Below are 18,010 nucleotides of genomic sequence, written 5' to 3' on the forward strand. Positions count from 1 at the left end.
ATAAGAAAGATTCTTTCCAAAAACTCTTTGTTGCTAAAATGTGGCTAAAAAGGTTTTTGACACTGGCTCCTTATCATCATATATTTCCCTCCCAACATGGGACTGGATGAACAACCAAGTGAAATCCAACCTGGCAACAAGGGACAAAAGGAACATGACTAATCAGCTGTGAATTTGGAAATGGATGTTCATTGCATCTGGACTGCATAAAAATCAAGATGGAGTCACTAGTGTCAACCCTAAACCAAATCATTTAAAGCCAAGAGGTTATAAAGAAAGGGTTCTTATGTGTGATTGCTTGATAGTAATTGTCACAAAAGACTCCACTAGAACTATACTCTCTAGGGAGGGCCCTCATCCCAAAAGAGAGATGCTAACTAGATATGATACGTGGTATTTTCCCATCTAAAGCTAGAGTCTATATAGAGCACCCAAGTGAGAGTCTGAGAAAGCTCGTCAATCTCTTTTTAACTGAGAGATAAGGATCAAGACTAGAAATATTGACCCAAAATTGGGAAAAGAATTAAATGATGGTATAAGATCTAGACAATATCACCCATGGCTGGCTAGTGCATCTGGTAATGTTCCGCTGGAGATGGAATAGTTCATTTTTGGGCAGCTCTCTCTGTACTGCCACTTCTGAAACAAAAGGGAGATTACTAGTTAACTTAGTACCCGGAAATACTAAGCCATCTTATTTAAACTGAACTGTTAATCTAAAATTGTACCATCTTTTAATTTAGCAACCTTGTCCCCAGACCCCACTAGGGAATCTATACATGACTGATTATAAGTTATTGAACAGCTGTTCCCTAGAAGGCTGGATCTGGTTGAAGTTGAGATTACCAGACTTGAAATATTCATGGATAGAAACAGCTTCATGGACCAGAAGAATCAAGGTTGTGTACACAGTGGTTACTTCCTAGGAAACTTTAGAAACAACTACACTGCCACCAGGTATCTTAGCCCTGAAGGCTGGGTTCAAAGTACTCACCCATGCCCAATGTCTTAGCGGTTGGAAAAGGGTAAACATTCACACTGATTCCAAATAAGGAAGAAATGTTAGTGGCCTTGGATTCTCCTGTGATAGAGCCAATGTTGTCCTTTGTGTCTTCTGTGAGTTCAAGGAAGATAGGAAAATATAAAAAGTCTGCCAGTTTCCCAAATGTGCTTCAAACGTAGACCAAAATATAAAAAGTCTGCCAGTTTCCCAAATGTGCTTCAAACGTAGACCAGACCTGTCTTCCACTGGTGTGATGACCGGAGGTGTGATTTTGCTCATTAAGACACTGAGAATTGGGGCAAGCACTGTGGTACAGAGGGTGGTACAGAGTCTGGTTAAGATGCCTGTAATGCTGGCATCCCATATGGTCCAGGCTGCTCCACTTTTGTGATCATGGTATCTCTTCTACCAGGTAAGTATTTGGCTGCTCCACTGCCAATCAGCTCCTTGATAATGGCCTGGGAAAGCAGCAGAAGATGGTCCATGTCCTTTGGCTCCTGCACCCACATGGGAGACCTGAAAGAAGCTTCTGGCTCCTGGCTTCCATGTGGTGCAGTCCTGGCCGATGTAGCCATTTGGAAGATTTCTCTCTCTCTCTCTCTCTCTCTCTCTCTCTCTCTCTGCATTTCAAATGCAATAAACCTTTAAGAAAAAGGCACTGAGAAATGATATCCAGCCTGTCCTTGAGAGCTTGATTGGAGGTTCTAGCAGGAGAGTGCAGCTGCTCACATACCCTTGACCGAAGATTGGTCCTCCTCTTGCAGGGAAGGTTGTCCTCTTCAACCGAGTACGCAGCTTTGGGAGGGATGCGCATGGAGTGGTGAGAGAAGAATGGGACACCCACCTAGCCATCCAGATCAACTGAATCAACCCTGGTGATAAATGGAATGACCGATGTTGCAGCCAAATTGCCCTCACATCCACTAATCTGTCCTAAAATGACAGTGCTAAGTTCTTTTAAAAAATTATTGCAGTGACATACTTTCAGTTTATTTTATAATCATAAGATTAACCCTGATTAATCCTTCACTAAGTAAAGGATTCAACAAAAGTAAGAAAAAAGAAAAAAAAAAAACCACTGTTTCACAACAGTAGACACAAGGGTTTTAAACAATAATAAATTCTCAAAATGTCAATTTTGCTAATATACATTAGATTTTTTGTACTTTATTAGTTATCACAGATTAGGGAAAACATATGGTATTTTTCTTTTTGAGACTGACTAATTTCACTAAGTTTAATGGTTTCTAATTGTATCCATTTTGTTGTGAAAAATAAGATTTCATTCTTTTTCACAACTGAGTAGTATTCCAGTGTACATATACCACATTTTCTTTATCCATTTATCATTTGATGAGCATCTGGGTTGATTCCATATTCTGGGTATTGTGAATTGATCTGCAATAAACATGGGGGTGCAAATAGCTCTTTCAAATGGTGATTTTATTGTGTTTGGGTAAATTCCCAGGAATGGGATGTCTGGGTCATATGTTAGATATATTTTCAGCTTTCTAAGTTAACTCCAAACTGTCTTCCACAATGACTGTAGTAGTTTGCATTTCCACTAACAGTGGATTAGGGAACTTTTTCCCCTACATCCTCACCAACATTTATTGTTTGTTTTTTGTTTGTTTTTGGTTCTTGTGTGAGAGCCACAGTGCCAGTTCCAGGCTGCTTTGAATCCAAGTGCCCTGTAGTGTGCCTTGAAACCTGGTATTGTGATGCCTCTGTTTTTGTTCTTGTTGTTTAAGATTGCATTATCTATTTGGGGTCTTTTGTGTTTCTATATGAATTTTAGCATCTTTTTTTTTTTTTGAGATCTGAGAAGAATGTCCTTGGTATTTTCATTAGAATCACATTGAATCCATAAATTGCTTTTGGTAGTATGGACATTTTGATGATATTAGTTCTTCCAATCCATGAACATGGAAGATTTTTCCATTTTTTTCTACAACTAAATCTTAATTAACAGTTCTAGTCCTGGCTTGGGACTGAAAGTTTTCTGTTGTAAAAATTACTGATTTCTCTGGCTTTCATTATAGGTATAGGAATGCTAGTATGTTGTTGCCTTTATCATTGCTGTGGGATGCCAATACATCTGCAAGATAAAGCTGTGCAAGAAAAGGGCTGGGCCAAACACTATCGTAATACTGAGAATCTCCACTGCTGGAAACCCTGGACTATTCCTTTACTCTGATCCTGAAAACGATCCCATTTTGTCCCATAAACAGCATGAAGGATCAGAGTGGTTGTCATCCCTATTCTCTCAGGATTGAGGAGCAACAAGAAATGGGGAGTCTGAAACTGAACTCCTAAAATCCAAAAGCAAACCCAACCTCTTTTCTGTCCCCCTTAACTTAAGGTGTCCTTGCCTGTCTTTTTTCAAAACAAACTCGTTGATCTAAGGGAGTAATTCAACTGGCCTTACAAGGTTCTAATCACTGGACTCATTTGCTTTTACAATAGATAGGAACCTTGATGGCCAGTATTTTCCTAAGCTGAGATTCCAGGTTCAGGCAGAATGTAGCTGCCAATTTCACATAACCTCCAGACCAATTGGAGCCCACATGGCCATCATAAATCCCTTAAAGAGCACAGGATCACTGACCAATCAAAAGAAGGTCATGAACACTACTGACAAATCAGGAACTTGGACACAAACTGATCATGCATTTCTCAGCCCCAATTTTGATCTATAAGAACCTTCACTTCTAACCCCTCAGGGGGCCTGGGAATTAAGTAATAGCTGCTTGGCCCCTTGCTTTGCACTTTGCAATAAATACCTACTTTCTCTCACCATCCCAATTCGGTGATTGGCTTTCAGGCAGCAGACCCTGTTCAGGGGTTCTACAGCAATGCCTCCAACATTATGGAACTGAAAGTGTATTTTGGGAGCCTCTGCATCCCATGGCAATGTCAGACAGAAGCGTGGGTGCCATGGGAAGCTGGGACTTTCAACTGACTTATAAAATAAGTGCAATCTTGCACCAAGCCTGTTAGCTTGTAGGATGTACACTGACTCTGGATAGTTAGTGTATTAGTCTGCTTGGGCTTCCAGAATAAGATATCATAGACATGGTGTCTTAAACAAACAAAAAAATTATTTTCTCACAGTTTTAGAGGCTTGGAAATCCCAGATCACAAGGCCAACATGATTGGTTTTTGGTGAGGTCTCTTCCCTGGCTTGCAAACAACTATCTTTTCACTGTCTCTCACATGGCCTTCCATTGGTGTGCATGAAGGAGGAGGGAGGGAGGGAGAGAGGAAGAGAGGGAGGGAAGTGGGAGGGAGAGAGAGAGAGAGAGATGAAGACAAATATGGAGATGGAGACTCAGAGATGGAGACAGAGAGAAAGCTCTCTGGTGCTTCTTTTTATGAAGATATTAATCGTTTTTGATTGGAGCCCCATATTTATGAACTCATTTATCCTTAATTATTTCCTTACTCCAAATATAGCTATACTGAGGGTTAAGTGGTGAGAGGGACAAAAACATCTAATTCATAACAGTTGGTGTCTAAATATCAGAAAATTGGTGTTGAAAAAGATACCATATACTAGGTATCAGGGAGAAAAATCATTGAGGAAGAACACACAATTCATCTCTGGGAATAGGCATGTCTTTTGATTGGGAAAGCGTGCCTGTAGATTTTACTGTGACTTTATGGTCCAGAAGTTAGTTTAAGGAGCTATGTTGAGATAATAAGAAAGTAAATTGCTCTTCAGTTCTGAATCTGAAGTAACACAAGGTAGACTGAGGTATCGCTGTTGGTTTGATACTGGGGGGCTCTTGGTCCAGGTTCTTGTCTCCAACATATGAAAGATTTTGAGGACAAGAAGTAGATGAACATTAGTAGAAGAATAAGGTTTATTGGCAAAGAGAAAGTACACCTTCAAGAAGGACTGTGGACATTCTTCAGAGTGAGCTGCAACCCATGAGGTTCAGGGTCTTCTTTTCATGTGATCTTGAGGCATAAGGGGTAGTGCTTTGTAATAGCATGAGGTGCGTGATGGGAGTTGGAATGTCAGCCATGGTAATTTTATTATAATGAATTATATAATAGGCCATAGATCATTACAGGGATGTAGTCATTAGCCATGTTGGGTATTTTCAGCTAGCAACACAGTTTTAAGTAGCTGCTTTGCTACAATGGCAATCTCAGGTTGTTGGTCCCAGTAGATTTAGAGGCAACTCTAGAGAGAAGGCTGTGGTGACATATTTCCTCTGGCTGTATCTCTGATTCTTGATTATCTCCTTACCTGTAACTTAAAAACAACCTGCTAAAATGGGTCATCACAGTGCAAAATCCATCTCTTCACTAATTCCAGTGACCACTTCAAAATTTCTTCACTGACTTCCAATCTCTAATTCCAACCAACTGCCCCCTCACCAAGCAAAGACTTAACCTTCTATGCAGCAGAAAAGGTTGAAGCCAATATTGCAAACATTCATCAGCTTCCAAATCTGACACTCTACCCGTGTCTGGAACCATCTACTTTTTCCATGTTCTATATTTTTTTTGCAGTGTATCCCCTCCTATCCACGAGTAATTCCTGAACCAATATTTTGAACATCAGAAACCCCAAATACTCAATTATCCTCTCTCTCTCCATAATCATCCACATCTATCAACTCTATTATTGCTGTTTTCATTTAAACTCTCCCAAATAAATCACATAAATGATCAGTTAAAACCTTTCTTTATCACACATCCCTGTCTAAATATTGATCTTTTACTTTTCTGATATTTTAAAGATGTCTCCCAGTGAACAAGTTCCCTATACAATGCTGGTCCTTATAGCTCATATTCAGATCCCTATCTACTTCTCACTTTGTATTCTCTTCCTAGACAATCTCATCATCCATTAACTGTATCTTGAAACAAGTGTTGATTAATCCATTATAGCCCAGATCTCACTTCTGAGCTCCAGATAGTCTATCCAGCCAAAAGCTCAACCTGGGTATCTCAAAGGCACCTTCGATTCAACATAACCAAGACAGAATTCATGACTCCAGCTTCCAAATCCTGCAGTTCCTATATCTACTTAGGAGACTTCCATCTTTTCACACATGCAATCTCCAGTTTAAGGGTTATGTTTGAGCTCTTCTCTCTTTTACTGCTATATCCAGTGCATCACTGATTCCTTTTGCTGGTCTTCCCTTAATAATTCTCAACCCCAAGACCAGCTTTGTGATGCCATATGGAAGCCATGAAGTATTTTATTCAGTTATTACAAGGAAGACATAATCCGAGAAGATTACAAAAGCTAGGATAACTACATTACACAAAAAGAAGGAATAGCCCAAAACCAATAGAGTGTTTTTCCATTGGCAATATTATTATGACTACAGAGACAAATGCATCAGATTCTCTTCCTCTGATGTTAAATATTCAAATCATGTATTGATTTCCCTTGATCTGAGTCTGGCCTTCCCCAGTAAACTTCTGATTATATCGGGCTTCCCACATAGGCCTAATGGGGAGACACTGCCCTTCACTCTTTATGGCAGTTCATTTCTTACTGTGAATTAGCAAATCAATGTTCCAATTTTATTCATCAAACTCATTCATGTGTTCATCTTTAGATGAAACTGATCTTCATTTGCTGTTGGAAACAGTTTCCAAAGTCAATGAGGCAAAGGGTAGCTGTCAGTGTACCATGTGTCCACTAGAGATGGGACATGCTCTGAGTCCTGGATGGGAACTTCTTCTTCTTTTTTTTTGTCTGAATATTTATTTATTTATTTGAAAGGCAGAGTTACAGAGAGGCAGAGGCAGAGAGAGGGAGAGGTCTTCCATCTGCTGGCCCACTCTCCAAATGACCAGGATCTTCTTCCAGGTCTCCCACATGGGTGCAGAAACCCAAGGTCTTGGGCCATCTTCTACTGCCTTCCCAGGCCATAACAGAGAGCTGGATCTGAAGTGGAGCAGTCAGGACTCGAATTGGTGCCCATATGGGATACACTATAGCGCTGGCTCGAAGTGGGGCCTTCTTAACCTGCTACTTCCACTTGAGATTTTCTCTCTTCCTCCACCCTGCATAAAAAGACCTGTGTTACATAAAACATACACAATAAAAGAAGTCTAAGCATGGTCTCTTCTTGTTATTGCTTATATCCTACATAGGAAGAAATACCTTCAAAAATCCCCTTATCCATTTAAAATATTTAATGATTGAATAAATATTGCTAAGACAAATGATTTAGAAAATAATTCAAATAACTACTGAAAGAAATTAAGTTATCTTTAAATTATGATTATTTAACAATTAAGTCAATTCCAACTGGAGAAATCAGGGAAAAGCTGTGTGGAGGAGGTGGAAATTGAGTTAGACTTAAGGGGTTACAGAGATTTCAGCTGAAAGAGATTTTGGGAGAACAGAGAGAGCAAGAGGGTAAAGGAGAACCAGGTGTATTTAGGTCCTGAAAATAAAACAAGGCCCCTTGTTGCAGATGGAGTTGTGTCTCCCCTAATTCATATGTGCAATTTCTGACCCATAGTACTTCAGAATGTGACCCCACTTGGATATAGCATTGTTGTAGAAGTGCTTACGTCAGTTAAAATAATGTTGTGATGGTGGGCCCTACCTAACTCAATGTGACCATTGTGCTATTAAAAGAAAAAAAAAAAGGAAATTTGGAAACAGAAATAGAGGTAAAAAGAGAAGGTCATAGGGCCGGCATTGTGGCGTAGAAGGTAGAGCCACTGCCTGGCGTGACACATCCCATATCGGCGCTGGTTCAAGTCCCGGCTGCTCCACTTCCGATCCAACTCTCTGCTATGGCCTGGGAAAGCAGTGGAAGATGGCCCAAGTCCCATGGTGCGGGAGTCCTGAAAGAAGCTCCTGGCTCCTGGCTTCGGATCGGTGCAGCTCCAGCAGTGGCAACCATCTGAGGAGTGAACCTGCAGATGGAAGACCTCGCTCGCTCTCTCTGTCTCTCCTTCTCTTTATGGGTAACTCTGCCTTTTAAGTAAATAAATAAATCTTTCAAAAAAAGTCACTTCCTCTCTCAAAGAAATAAAATCTTTAAAAAATTTTTTTAAAAAAGAGAAGGTCATGAGAACCTGGCAATGGCATTTACAAGCTAAGAAGAGAGACCGAGACAGATCCTTCCTCTCCTGCTCTCAGCAGGAACCAGAACTGCTAACACCCTGATCTACAACTTTCTGCCTCTAGAGCTGTGAAATAATGGAGTTGATTAAAACAAGCACTTGGCATGGCAGCTCAAGCAAACCAATATATCCCTATAATAACATTTCTCAACACAAAAGTCACAAGATATAAGGCCACATAGATGTGTAGGAGTGTTTTTTAAGGAGTCAGAAACTTCAGTCAAAGAATTCTGCATTTTATCCTGAAGCTGCTGGAAGTGAAAGGAAAAATCATTATTTACCAATCACCAATCAGTTCAATGAGTATTGTTATGGCTTCTTCTCCCATTTATTTTGTGTAAGAAACCCTGGGGTAATATTATTAACACAGATATGAACTGGAGCACCAGCTATTAGGATTCATTTACTGGGGTGGGCATATGGCTCAACGATTAAGATGCTGTTTGAACTCCTGAATTTCAAATAGGAGTGCCTGGGCTTAAGTCCTCTCTCTGCTTCTGATTCCAGCTTTCTGCTCATGTGTACCCTGGGAGCAGCAGGCTATGGCTCATGTGGCTGAGCCTCTGCTGCCACCCCCCACCTCCTTTTCCAAACCATGGAAGATCTTGATTGAGTTCCCAACCCTTAGCACCATGGCCTGGAAGAGCCCCTACTATTGTGGTCTCCATCAGGTGGCACTTCCCTTGCTGTTCAGCAGGAGCCATGACAACATTCAGCTGCGTCTTGGACAGGCACCAAGGACAAAAGAGCCCCAGTCCCAGCTGCGGTAAGTGGAGCTCCTCTGAAGGAAGGGAAATGGTGCACTTGGCTGGGAGACAGGAGTTCTTCTTCCAGCTCTCAGGGGACACCACTTTCCAGGGACTCCTAGACCGTCAGAGGAGTGCTGGCAAACACAGGGGATTTCATGCTTGCCCGGGCACTTGCTACTCTCGCACTGCTCTGCACTCGTATTTGTGGAGTCTGGCAGTCCTTCCAATCACTTGCTCATCTCCCCTGCAAACACTTTCTCCACACCTCGGGTGGCCGGCCTGCTGTCATTTGAGTCTCAGCGCCAGGGCCAGTCATTCAGCGCTACCTTCTGGGGTTCTCCACCCTCCAATCAGCTCCCCCACAACCCCCTTTTTAAAGATTTATTTAGTTATCTGAGAGGTAGAGTTACAGATAGAGAGAGGGAGAAACAGAAAATGGTCTTCCACCCACTGGTTCACTCCCCAAATGGCAGCAATAGCCAGAGCTGAGCCGATTGGAAGCCAGGAGCCAGGAGCTCCTTCTGGGTCTCCCATGTAGGTACAGGGGACCAAGTACTCGAGCCATCTTCCACTGCTTTCCCAGACCATAGCAGACAGCTCGATCAGAAGTGGAGCAGCTGGGACTCGAACCAGCACCAAAATGGGATGCCAGGGCCACAATCAGAGGCTTAGACCTCTATGCCTGGCCCCAGTCAGGCCTTTATGAAACCTGCCTTGCTTGGTAGACTTCACATTACTTACAAATACAGCATATTAAGATGCATGTTCCCTGTCTTTTTATTATATTTATATTGTATTTTATCATCCATTTTGCTCCAATTGAATTTAAGCCTCAAGGAAGCAAAGACTCTGTCTCCTCAGCTTCCCTGCATCATTTTCTATCTCCAGTAACTAAAACAGTCTTGGACAAAAGGAAAGCACTCACTGAGAACTTGTCGTCTATGTGAATTCTCACGATCAGGTAGGTATGGTGGAGTAACACGGGCTCTAAATGCAAAGGAATACACTTACTTTATCCATATCTTTTAAGAAAGAGAGCATCACGAATGATCTTGGGGTTCTAGGTGTGTAGGACTACTTAAAGCCAAGGCTGCCTGGTTGGGGACTGGACAGTAGTCTGGGTTTACCGAGAGAGGCATAAAGTGCAGGGGCTCATTTGCAACCACCTGTGCCTATGTCATGGACATCTTTATGGGGGTGGCAGTGGCCATATCGCTGCTGCAGGTGTGCAAGAGCTCATAGCACAGGCAGCCTTGGCCGGGCGCTACCTTCACTCTCACTCTGGAGGCTCCTGGAGCTCCTGGAGCATGCACAGCCCTCCCTTGCTAACATTTCTTCATGCAGCAGTTACCATGGCAGCGACCTGCCTGGTTGACGTCTAAATATAGTGATAAAAGATTTCATCTGCTCTCAACTACTAAAAGACAAATTTGTGGAGCAAAGAAAAATAAATGTTCCTATGCCATTATTAATTTGGGGGAGGGTGAGACATTTTATTTTATTATCCTTCAGATGTGAGGAAAAAGGTGATTTATCACTTTTATTTATATTTAACAAGTTATTTGTTGCATTGCCATATTGATGCTTTATTAGAGTATTTTCTTCAAGATCATAAGCTTTTGGGGGGAACAGAATAAACAACTGTATTTTAGAATGTTTTAGTGATTCTCAAGTAGTGACATATATGAAAATAATCTAAGACAGATACCCTGTGATAGCTCAAAGGATTTTAAGATGAGGAGAGAAAATACGTACTAAGGAAAAAAATAAAAGGATTTATCTATCCTAAGTCACAAGGCAAAGGTAGAAAAGACCTTCATGCAACAGAAGAACTTGCCATTTTATAGGATACTCCAGTTTAGGAGCAACCAAGAGGACAATCCTTTACAATAATGATATTTATTAAAAGGGCACAGTGTAAAAATTTGTTCCTTCCCTTTTCCAGCACACTGAGCAGTCACTTGAACTTTGAGAGAACTCACACACTGTGAAGCATGCACTGTGATAAAAGATGCTGTGTTAGAATATAAAATTCAGAACCAGTTTGGCTCTGGAGGCATACACTGCTTCTTAGTAAAGCAGATTACCTCTTTCTAAACCAATCCTCTGTGAAAGGGATGTCAAACCACTTATCCATTGATCCAGGAGAGGCCTTCCCAGTACAGCTGTGGAGATACCATGGTTATACAGGAGCCTTGAACTTGGAGTCAGAAGTCCCTGGCCAAGGACGTGGGCCCTGTCTGCTTCTCTGTTCCCAGGCTCACCCAAGGAAGTGTGGTGTGAGAATGTAGACAGTTGTCCCTCTGAAGCTAGTGTCACCATGGGTAAGACCATGTTTCACCCTTGTTCAACTTGAACGTTAGTGACACCACTCATAGGGAAACATTTAGTCAGACTGCACACCCTAGGGAACCCAGCTCAAGTGGGAAGGGAGTAGTTTCAGAAATAAAGAATAGAGCCTGTGAACAAGGTCCCAAAGTGGGGCTGCTTCCTCCAAGGTCTGTGATAGCCTGGATCCACATCCCCATCTACAGCAGTCAGAGAATCTCGAGACAATGTGTCAGTGAGCTGGCTTTGTATGGGTCTAATGCAACAGATTGTGTCCTCTGCAGAATATCTCCTTTAACTTGGGTGTTCATGGCAGGAAGTGGACATAGCATGAACTCAGGAACCCCACTGGTGTCTCCTTACTTGATTCATCCTTTCTGTGCACTTTCTCCCATAGCCCTCAGATCAATTGACAGTGCAGTACCCCTGCCTGTACTAAAATAATTACTTTCAAAAATAACAGCAACAAAAAATCTGGTCAGATATGAGTGTGCTTCAAAACGTTTGTGGAAAATGGAATTAAAAGATAAATGTGTTTTGATGTAAAAAAATTGAAATAGATGCACGGTTTTTCATAATACACATTTTCTGTGAACTTTTTGAAGCCCCTTCATATTAAACAAGTATGCTTTTGGATCTAATATACAGATTAGGCGGTGATGGATATGTACATTAGATTGTGGTAATTATCATACAATGTGCACATACAGCAAATCACCATGCTGTATGTCTTGCTTATATACAATCTTTGTCAATTAAATATTTTAAAAGTTAAAAATACAGCTTATCTCCAAATAAGTTGACATAGATAATCTTCACACAAATTTTTTATTCCATCATTGAACTACATCTCCAATAATATATGCTTTTTTTCAAAATCTTCTATTTTGTGCCTAGCAAATTATACTAAGATACAATTTTTTGGTGTTAAATGTGTCATGCTCAATAGATATATTAAAGTATAGGAGGGCAATCATCAGCATTTGGCACTGTGGTTAAGATGACATTGGGATGTCTGCATCCTATATCAGAGTGCCTGGCTTTCAGTCCTGGCTCCACTACAGATTCCAGCTTTCTGCTAACGTACACCTGGGGGGAGCAAGTGATGGGTTAAGTTGTTGGGTCCCTGCCACCCATGTAGGAGACCCAGACTGTGTTCTTGCCTCCTGGCTTCAGCCTGGCCCAGGCCTAGCTGTTGTGAGCATTTGGGAAGTGAAGCAACACTCTATCTTTCTCCCAATTTTTCTGTGCCTCTCAAATAAATAAATAAGAATTTAAAAATATATATCAGAATTTTTATAAATCTATTTTTTAGTATTTTTAATAATTATTTTATTTTAATATACCATTAGTCCTGCCCCAAAAGGGGAGGGAGTTGATTGAGGTCTCTCCTATTGTCTGAGAACCTGACTTTAGCTGCTGTCTCATTTATATTCTGTTATGATCTCTTGAGTACAATACTCAGAGGATGAGTATATGAGGCTCTGGTAAGTTATCCCATGGTACTTATGCTACAGACCACATTCTGGGCAAAGGTGAGGGCTCGGGATCATCATCTACTGTAAGTGCTTGGAAAGCCCCAAGAGTGATAAGGCCTAATCTACTTTCTCAGTTTCCATAAACTCTCATTTCTACTTTCACCCTAATCATTGGAATGAGAAGGAGACAATTCTCACTCTTATCTCTGAGCCTTTGTTCATTTCTGTACACCTTAGTCTTATCATACTCATTCATGTTTCAGTTCCACCCAAACCTCCAAAAAGGCTATGGAAGATCACTCATTTTCTTCAACTAATATCATACAATATGGCTAGAGAATTTTGTACATTTGATATTCCTTCCTTTATGTAATTCTCTGCTTCACATTTATATCTTTGTCTCCCTATGACATTCCATGTGTCCTTGAAGTCAGGGGTCATTCCTTCACTCATTTAACAAGCATTCACTCTAAACCATTCATCTCCCTGATCATGTGGACAAAAAGGCACTGAACCAATACACATACATGTGGGTATTTGATTATAAATTATGACAAGAATAAAGGAAAAGAAGCAAATATTATGAGCAAAACATTTTCCCTGGAAAGCAATTGGTAGATGATACAGCACCATTAGTCAGGTAAAAATTCATGGAAGGTCTTGGAAGTCTAAGATTGTATCGTGAGGACAAAGGATGCCAAAGAAAGAATTTAAACAAGAGGGTCACATAATCTTTTTTCAAACTTTTATTTAATAAATATAATTTTCCAAAGTACAGCTTTTGGATTACAGTGGCTTCCCTCCCCCCAATAACTTTCCTCCCACCTGCAACCCTCCCATCTCCCGCTCCCTCTCCCATTCCATTCACATCAAGATTCATTTTCAATTAACTTTATATACAGAAGATCAGTTTAGTATATATTAAGTAAAGATTTCAACAGTTTGCACCCACACAGAGACACAAAGTGTAAAGTACTGTTTGAGTACTAGTTCTAGCATTAATTCACATTGTACAACACATTAAGGACAGGGATCCTACATGGGGAGTAAGTGCACAGTGACTCCTATTGTTGACTTAACAATTGACACTCTTGTTTATGGCATCAGTAATCACCCTAGGCTCTTGTCATGGGTTGCCAAGACTATGGAAGCCTTTTGAGTTCGCCAACTCTGATCTTATTTAGATAAAGTGGAAGTTCTGTTTCCTTCCTTCAGCGAAAGGTATCTCCTTTTTTTTTTTTTTTTTGACAAGCAGAGTTAGACAATGAGAGAGAGAGAGAGAAAGAGAGAAAGGTCCTTTTTCCGTTGGTTCACCCCCCAAGTGGCCGCTATGGCTGGTGCGTTGTGGCTGGCCCTCTGCGCTGATCTGAAGCCAAGGAGCCAGGTGCTTCCTCCTGGTCTCCCATGCAGGTGCAGGGCCCAAGAACCTGGGCCATCCTCCACTGCACTCCTAGGCCACAGCAGAGAGTTGGACTGGAAGAGGAGCAACTGGGACAAAATCTGGTGCCCCAACTGAACTAGAACCCCGGGGTGCCGGCACCACAGGTGGAGGATTAGCCTAGTGAGCTGTGGCACTGGCCAGGTACCTCCTTCTTTGATGGCCCGTTCTTTCTGCTGGGATCTCACTCACAGAGATCTTTCATTTAGGTGGTTTGTTTTTTTTTTTTTTTTTTTTTTTTTGCCAGAGTGTCTTGGCTTTCCATGCTTAAAATACTCTCATGGACTCTTCAGCCATATCCGAATGCCTTAAGGGCTGATTCTGAGGCCAGAGTGCTGTTTAGGACATCTGCCATTCTATGAATCTGCTGTGAATCCTGCTTCCCATGTTGGATCATTCTCTCCTTTTTAATTCTATCAGTTAGTATTAGCAGACACTAGTCTTGTTTATGTGATCCATTTGACTCTTACTCCTATCATTATGATCAATTGTGAGCTGAAACTGATCACTTTGACTAGCAAGATGGCATTGGTACAGGCCACCTTGATGGGATTCAATTGGAATACCCTGGCACATTTCTAGCTCTACTGTTTGGGGCAAATCTGATTGAGCATGTCCCAAATTGTACATCTCCTCCCTCTCTTATTCCCACTCTTATATTTAACAGGGATCACTTTTCAGTTGAATTTAAACACCTAAGAATAATTGTGTGTTAAAGAGTTCAACCAATAATATTAAGTAGAACAAAAAATACTAAGAGGAATAAAGTATTAAGTTGTTCCTCGACAGTCAGGATAAGGGCTGATTTAGTCACTGTTTCTCATAGTGTCCATTTCACTTTAACAGGTTTTCCTTTTAAGTTCTCAGTTAGTTTAAGTCACCGATCAGGGAGAACATATGATATTTGTCCCTTTGGGACTGGCTTATTTCAGTCAGCATGATGTTTTCCAGATTCCTCCATTTTGTTGCAAATGACCGGATTCATTGTTTTTACTGCTGTATAGTATTCTATAGAGTACATATCCCATAATTTCTTTATCCAGTCTACTGTTGATGGGCATTTGGGTTGACTACATGTCTTAGCTGTTGTGAACTGAGCTGCAATAAACATTGAGGTACAGACAGCTCTTTTATTTGCCAATTTAATTTCCTTTGGGTAAATTCCAAGGAGTGGTATGGCTGGGTTGTATGGTAGGGTTATATTCAGGTGTCTGAGGAATCTCCAAACTGACTTCCATAGTGGCTTTACCAGTTTACATTACCACCAACAGTGGGTTAGGAGAGTCACATAATCTTTTACCAATTTTGTCACATAATTGCATGAAGCAAACAGCCCAGCTTCAGGCACACACTGAAGTTTACCATCTATTCCTTGTGAAAAGAGAAGCAAAGAGTGAAGGGCAATTACACTGAGTGCTTTTAGAAGGACATACTCATTAGTGACTATCTACTAGTGTAAGGGAACAGGATGGAAAAGACTGCAACCTGGTATTTTGTATTTTTTTTTCCTTTTCCATTAGAAAATATTATCAACACAAATAATCTGGTTAATTTATGTGGATGTCTACAGTTAATAACTTAAGAGTTTAGTCCCTAGGGCTGGTGCTGTGGCTCACTTGGTTAATCCTCCACCTGTGGCGCCAGCATCCCATGTGGGTGCTGGATTCTGTCCCAGTTGCTCCTTTTCCAGTCTAGCTCTCTGCTGTAGCCCAGGAAAGCAGTAGAGGATGGCCCAAGTGCTTGGGCCCCTGCACCTGCGTGGGAGACCAGGAGGAAGCACCTGGTTCCTGGCTTCAGATCGGCGTAGCTCCGGCCGTAGTGGCCATTTGGGGGGTGGTGGTGAACCAATGGAAGGAAGACCTTTCTCTCTGTCTCTCTCTCTCACTGTCTAACTCTATCTGTCAAAAAATAAAGTAAAATAAAAAAGTTTAGTCTCTATTCCTAAACAAGTTTTATTTTGAAGAGAAAGTCTTTTTTATGAGGGCAATTATTGTTATCTAGACTCTTCAATGAGTTGAAGAAATATGCTTCTCTTTCAATTAAGGGAAAAAATAAACACATAAAGCTATATTTTCCTTTCCATGTGTTCTTTGAAGGTGCAGGCCTAGATAAAATTATATGGTCTGGTTCTTCTCTCTCTCTCTTTCTTTCTTGCACTCCCTCTCTGTCTCTCTCACCCCATTCAAACGTACAGATCAGATCAGTTGTGATGACTTATATCCTTCTTTTAGTAAACAAATAGGTGTTACACACATATATGATGCATGAGCGTTGTTCCAAATGTCTTGGGACAAAATTTGGGAGGATGGACAGTATCATAGAAATGCATTCTTCTGCTCTTTCTGCCTTATTTACTTGGCCTTTTTGTGGATGCTGAATTTGTATTTCATTGTTACTGTCTTTGAATATAAAACTGAATGTGAAATTTAATCTCCATTGACCCTATAGCTGGTGTTTGGCTCACAAGGAGAAAGAATCTATCTTTTTTTTTTTTTAAAGATTTATTTATTTATTTGAAAGAGTTACACAGAGAAGGAGAGGCAGAGAGAGAGAGATAGAGAGGTCTTCCATGTGCTGATTCACTCCCCAATTGGCCGCAATGGACAGAGCTGCGCTGATCCAAAGCTAGGAGCCAGAAGCTTCTTCTGGGTCTCCCATGTGGGTGCAGAGACCCAAGGACTTGGCCATTTTCTGCTGCTTCCCCAGGCCACAGCAGAGAGCTGGATCAGAAGTGGAGCAGCCGGGACTTGGACTGGCACCTATATTGGATGCCGGCACTGCAGGTGGCCACTTTACCCGCTATGCCACTGCAGGCTCCAAGAATCTATCTTTCTAAGTGAGCTTTGATTTATGGCAAATCCATTTGAATGTGGATGTTTTCCATTCTTTGTACCTGGCTATCCTCTGGGGTATAGCAGACTTGATGTTTGTCTTCCCAGGAGCTGGATTGTCATGTAATTGAAGAGTTTGACAACATTTTACTTCAATGGTAAAATACAGTTACTGTTTACTAGCATCTTTGGGGCAGGATAAAGTCTTCTTAAAAAAGAATATTTTTTAAGAATGACAACTAACAAAAAGAAAACCCTATTTCTCAGTGGAGCATTTTTCTACTTAAAAACCACATGGAGTCAGGCACAAATGACAAATACACCCTTTAAAATCACTAACCCAAAGCCAGAGTATGTGATCATTCATTGAATTCATCAACCTGTTCAATAAAATTATTATTACTATTATTTTTTTACCAAAAATGCTATCTTGCTTTGAACTCTAGTCACTGATCCTTACACAGCATCAGCCTGTGAAAGTTCATTACAGCACAGTGGTGAAATGTGTGATTTCTGTAGACGGAGAAGTTGGGTTAGGATTAGGGCTGGCACTTGGGTTGAGGTTAAGGTTCGGGTTATGTTTAATTTTAGGGTTAGAGTTAAGACTAACTTTATGGTTCATTTTCAGAGAAAACTATCATCTACAACCAAGAGCAAAGTATGTAATGTAGCTTGGCTTTGAGCTTCCTCATTTATGAAAAGGAGAGTGTTCATGTTACATTATATACTTACTTCAAAGATGAGCTGCTTAGTACATTCAGGGTGCTTAGAAAGGTGCCTGGCACAAAGAAACCAACTCAATCACATTAGTTTTTCCTCTGTCATATTTAAACCTGACGTAACACTAGGTCTACTTTATATTTTTTTAGGAGGAACATGTATTCTAAGAGTTGTTTATGACTGTAAAAGAGGAGTGACCAATTTCATGTAGCCCCCTTGTCTCCTTGCTGTCATCACTCATTTTGAGTCTTGGACCAGAGACACTACCTCCACCAGCTTGCAAGTGCCACCCGAACTACCAGAGGTGCCCAGCTCACAATTCTTCTATCTGTTCGATGAAATAATTTATC

At 41.0% G+C, this 18,010-nt stretch overlaps 1 pseudogene; it reads left to right on the plus strand.

Annotated features, from left to right (window-relative positions):
• The first annotated feature begins 1,396 nt into the window (after positions 1-1,396).
• Positions 1,397-18,010, plus strand: part of LOC133758720 (AP-3 complex subunit sigma-1-like) — a 155,131-nt pseudogene continuing 138,517 nt past the window's right edge.

Source organism: Lepus europaeus, chromosome 4, assembly GCF_033115175.1.
Source record: "Lepus europaeus isolate LE1 chromosome 4, mLepTim1.pri, whole genome shotgun sequence".
Classification (NCBI taxonomy): Eukaryota; Metazoa; Chordata; class Mammalia; order Lagomorpha; family Leporidae; genus Lepus; species Lepus europaeus.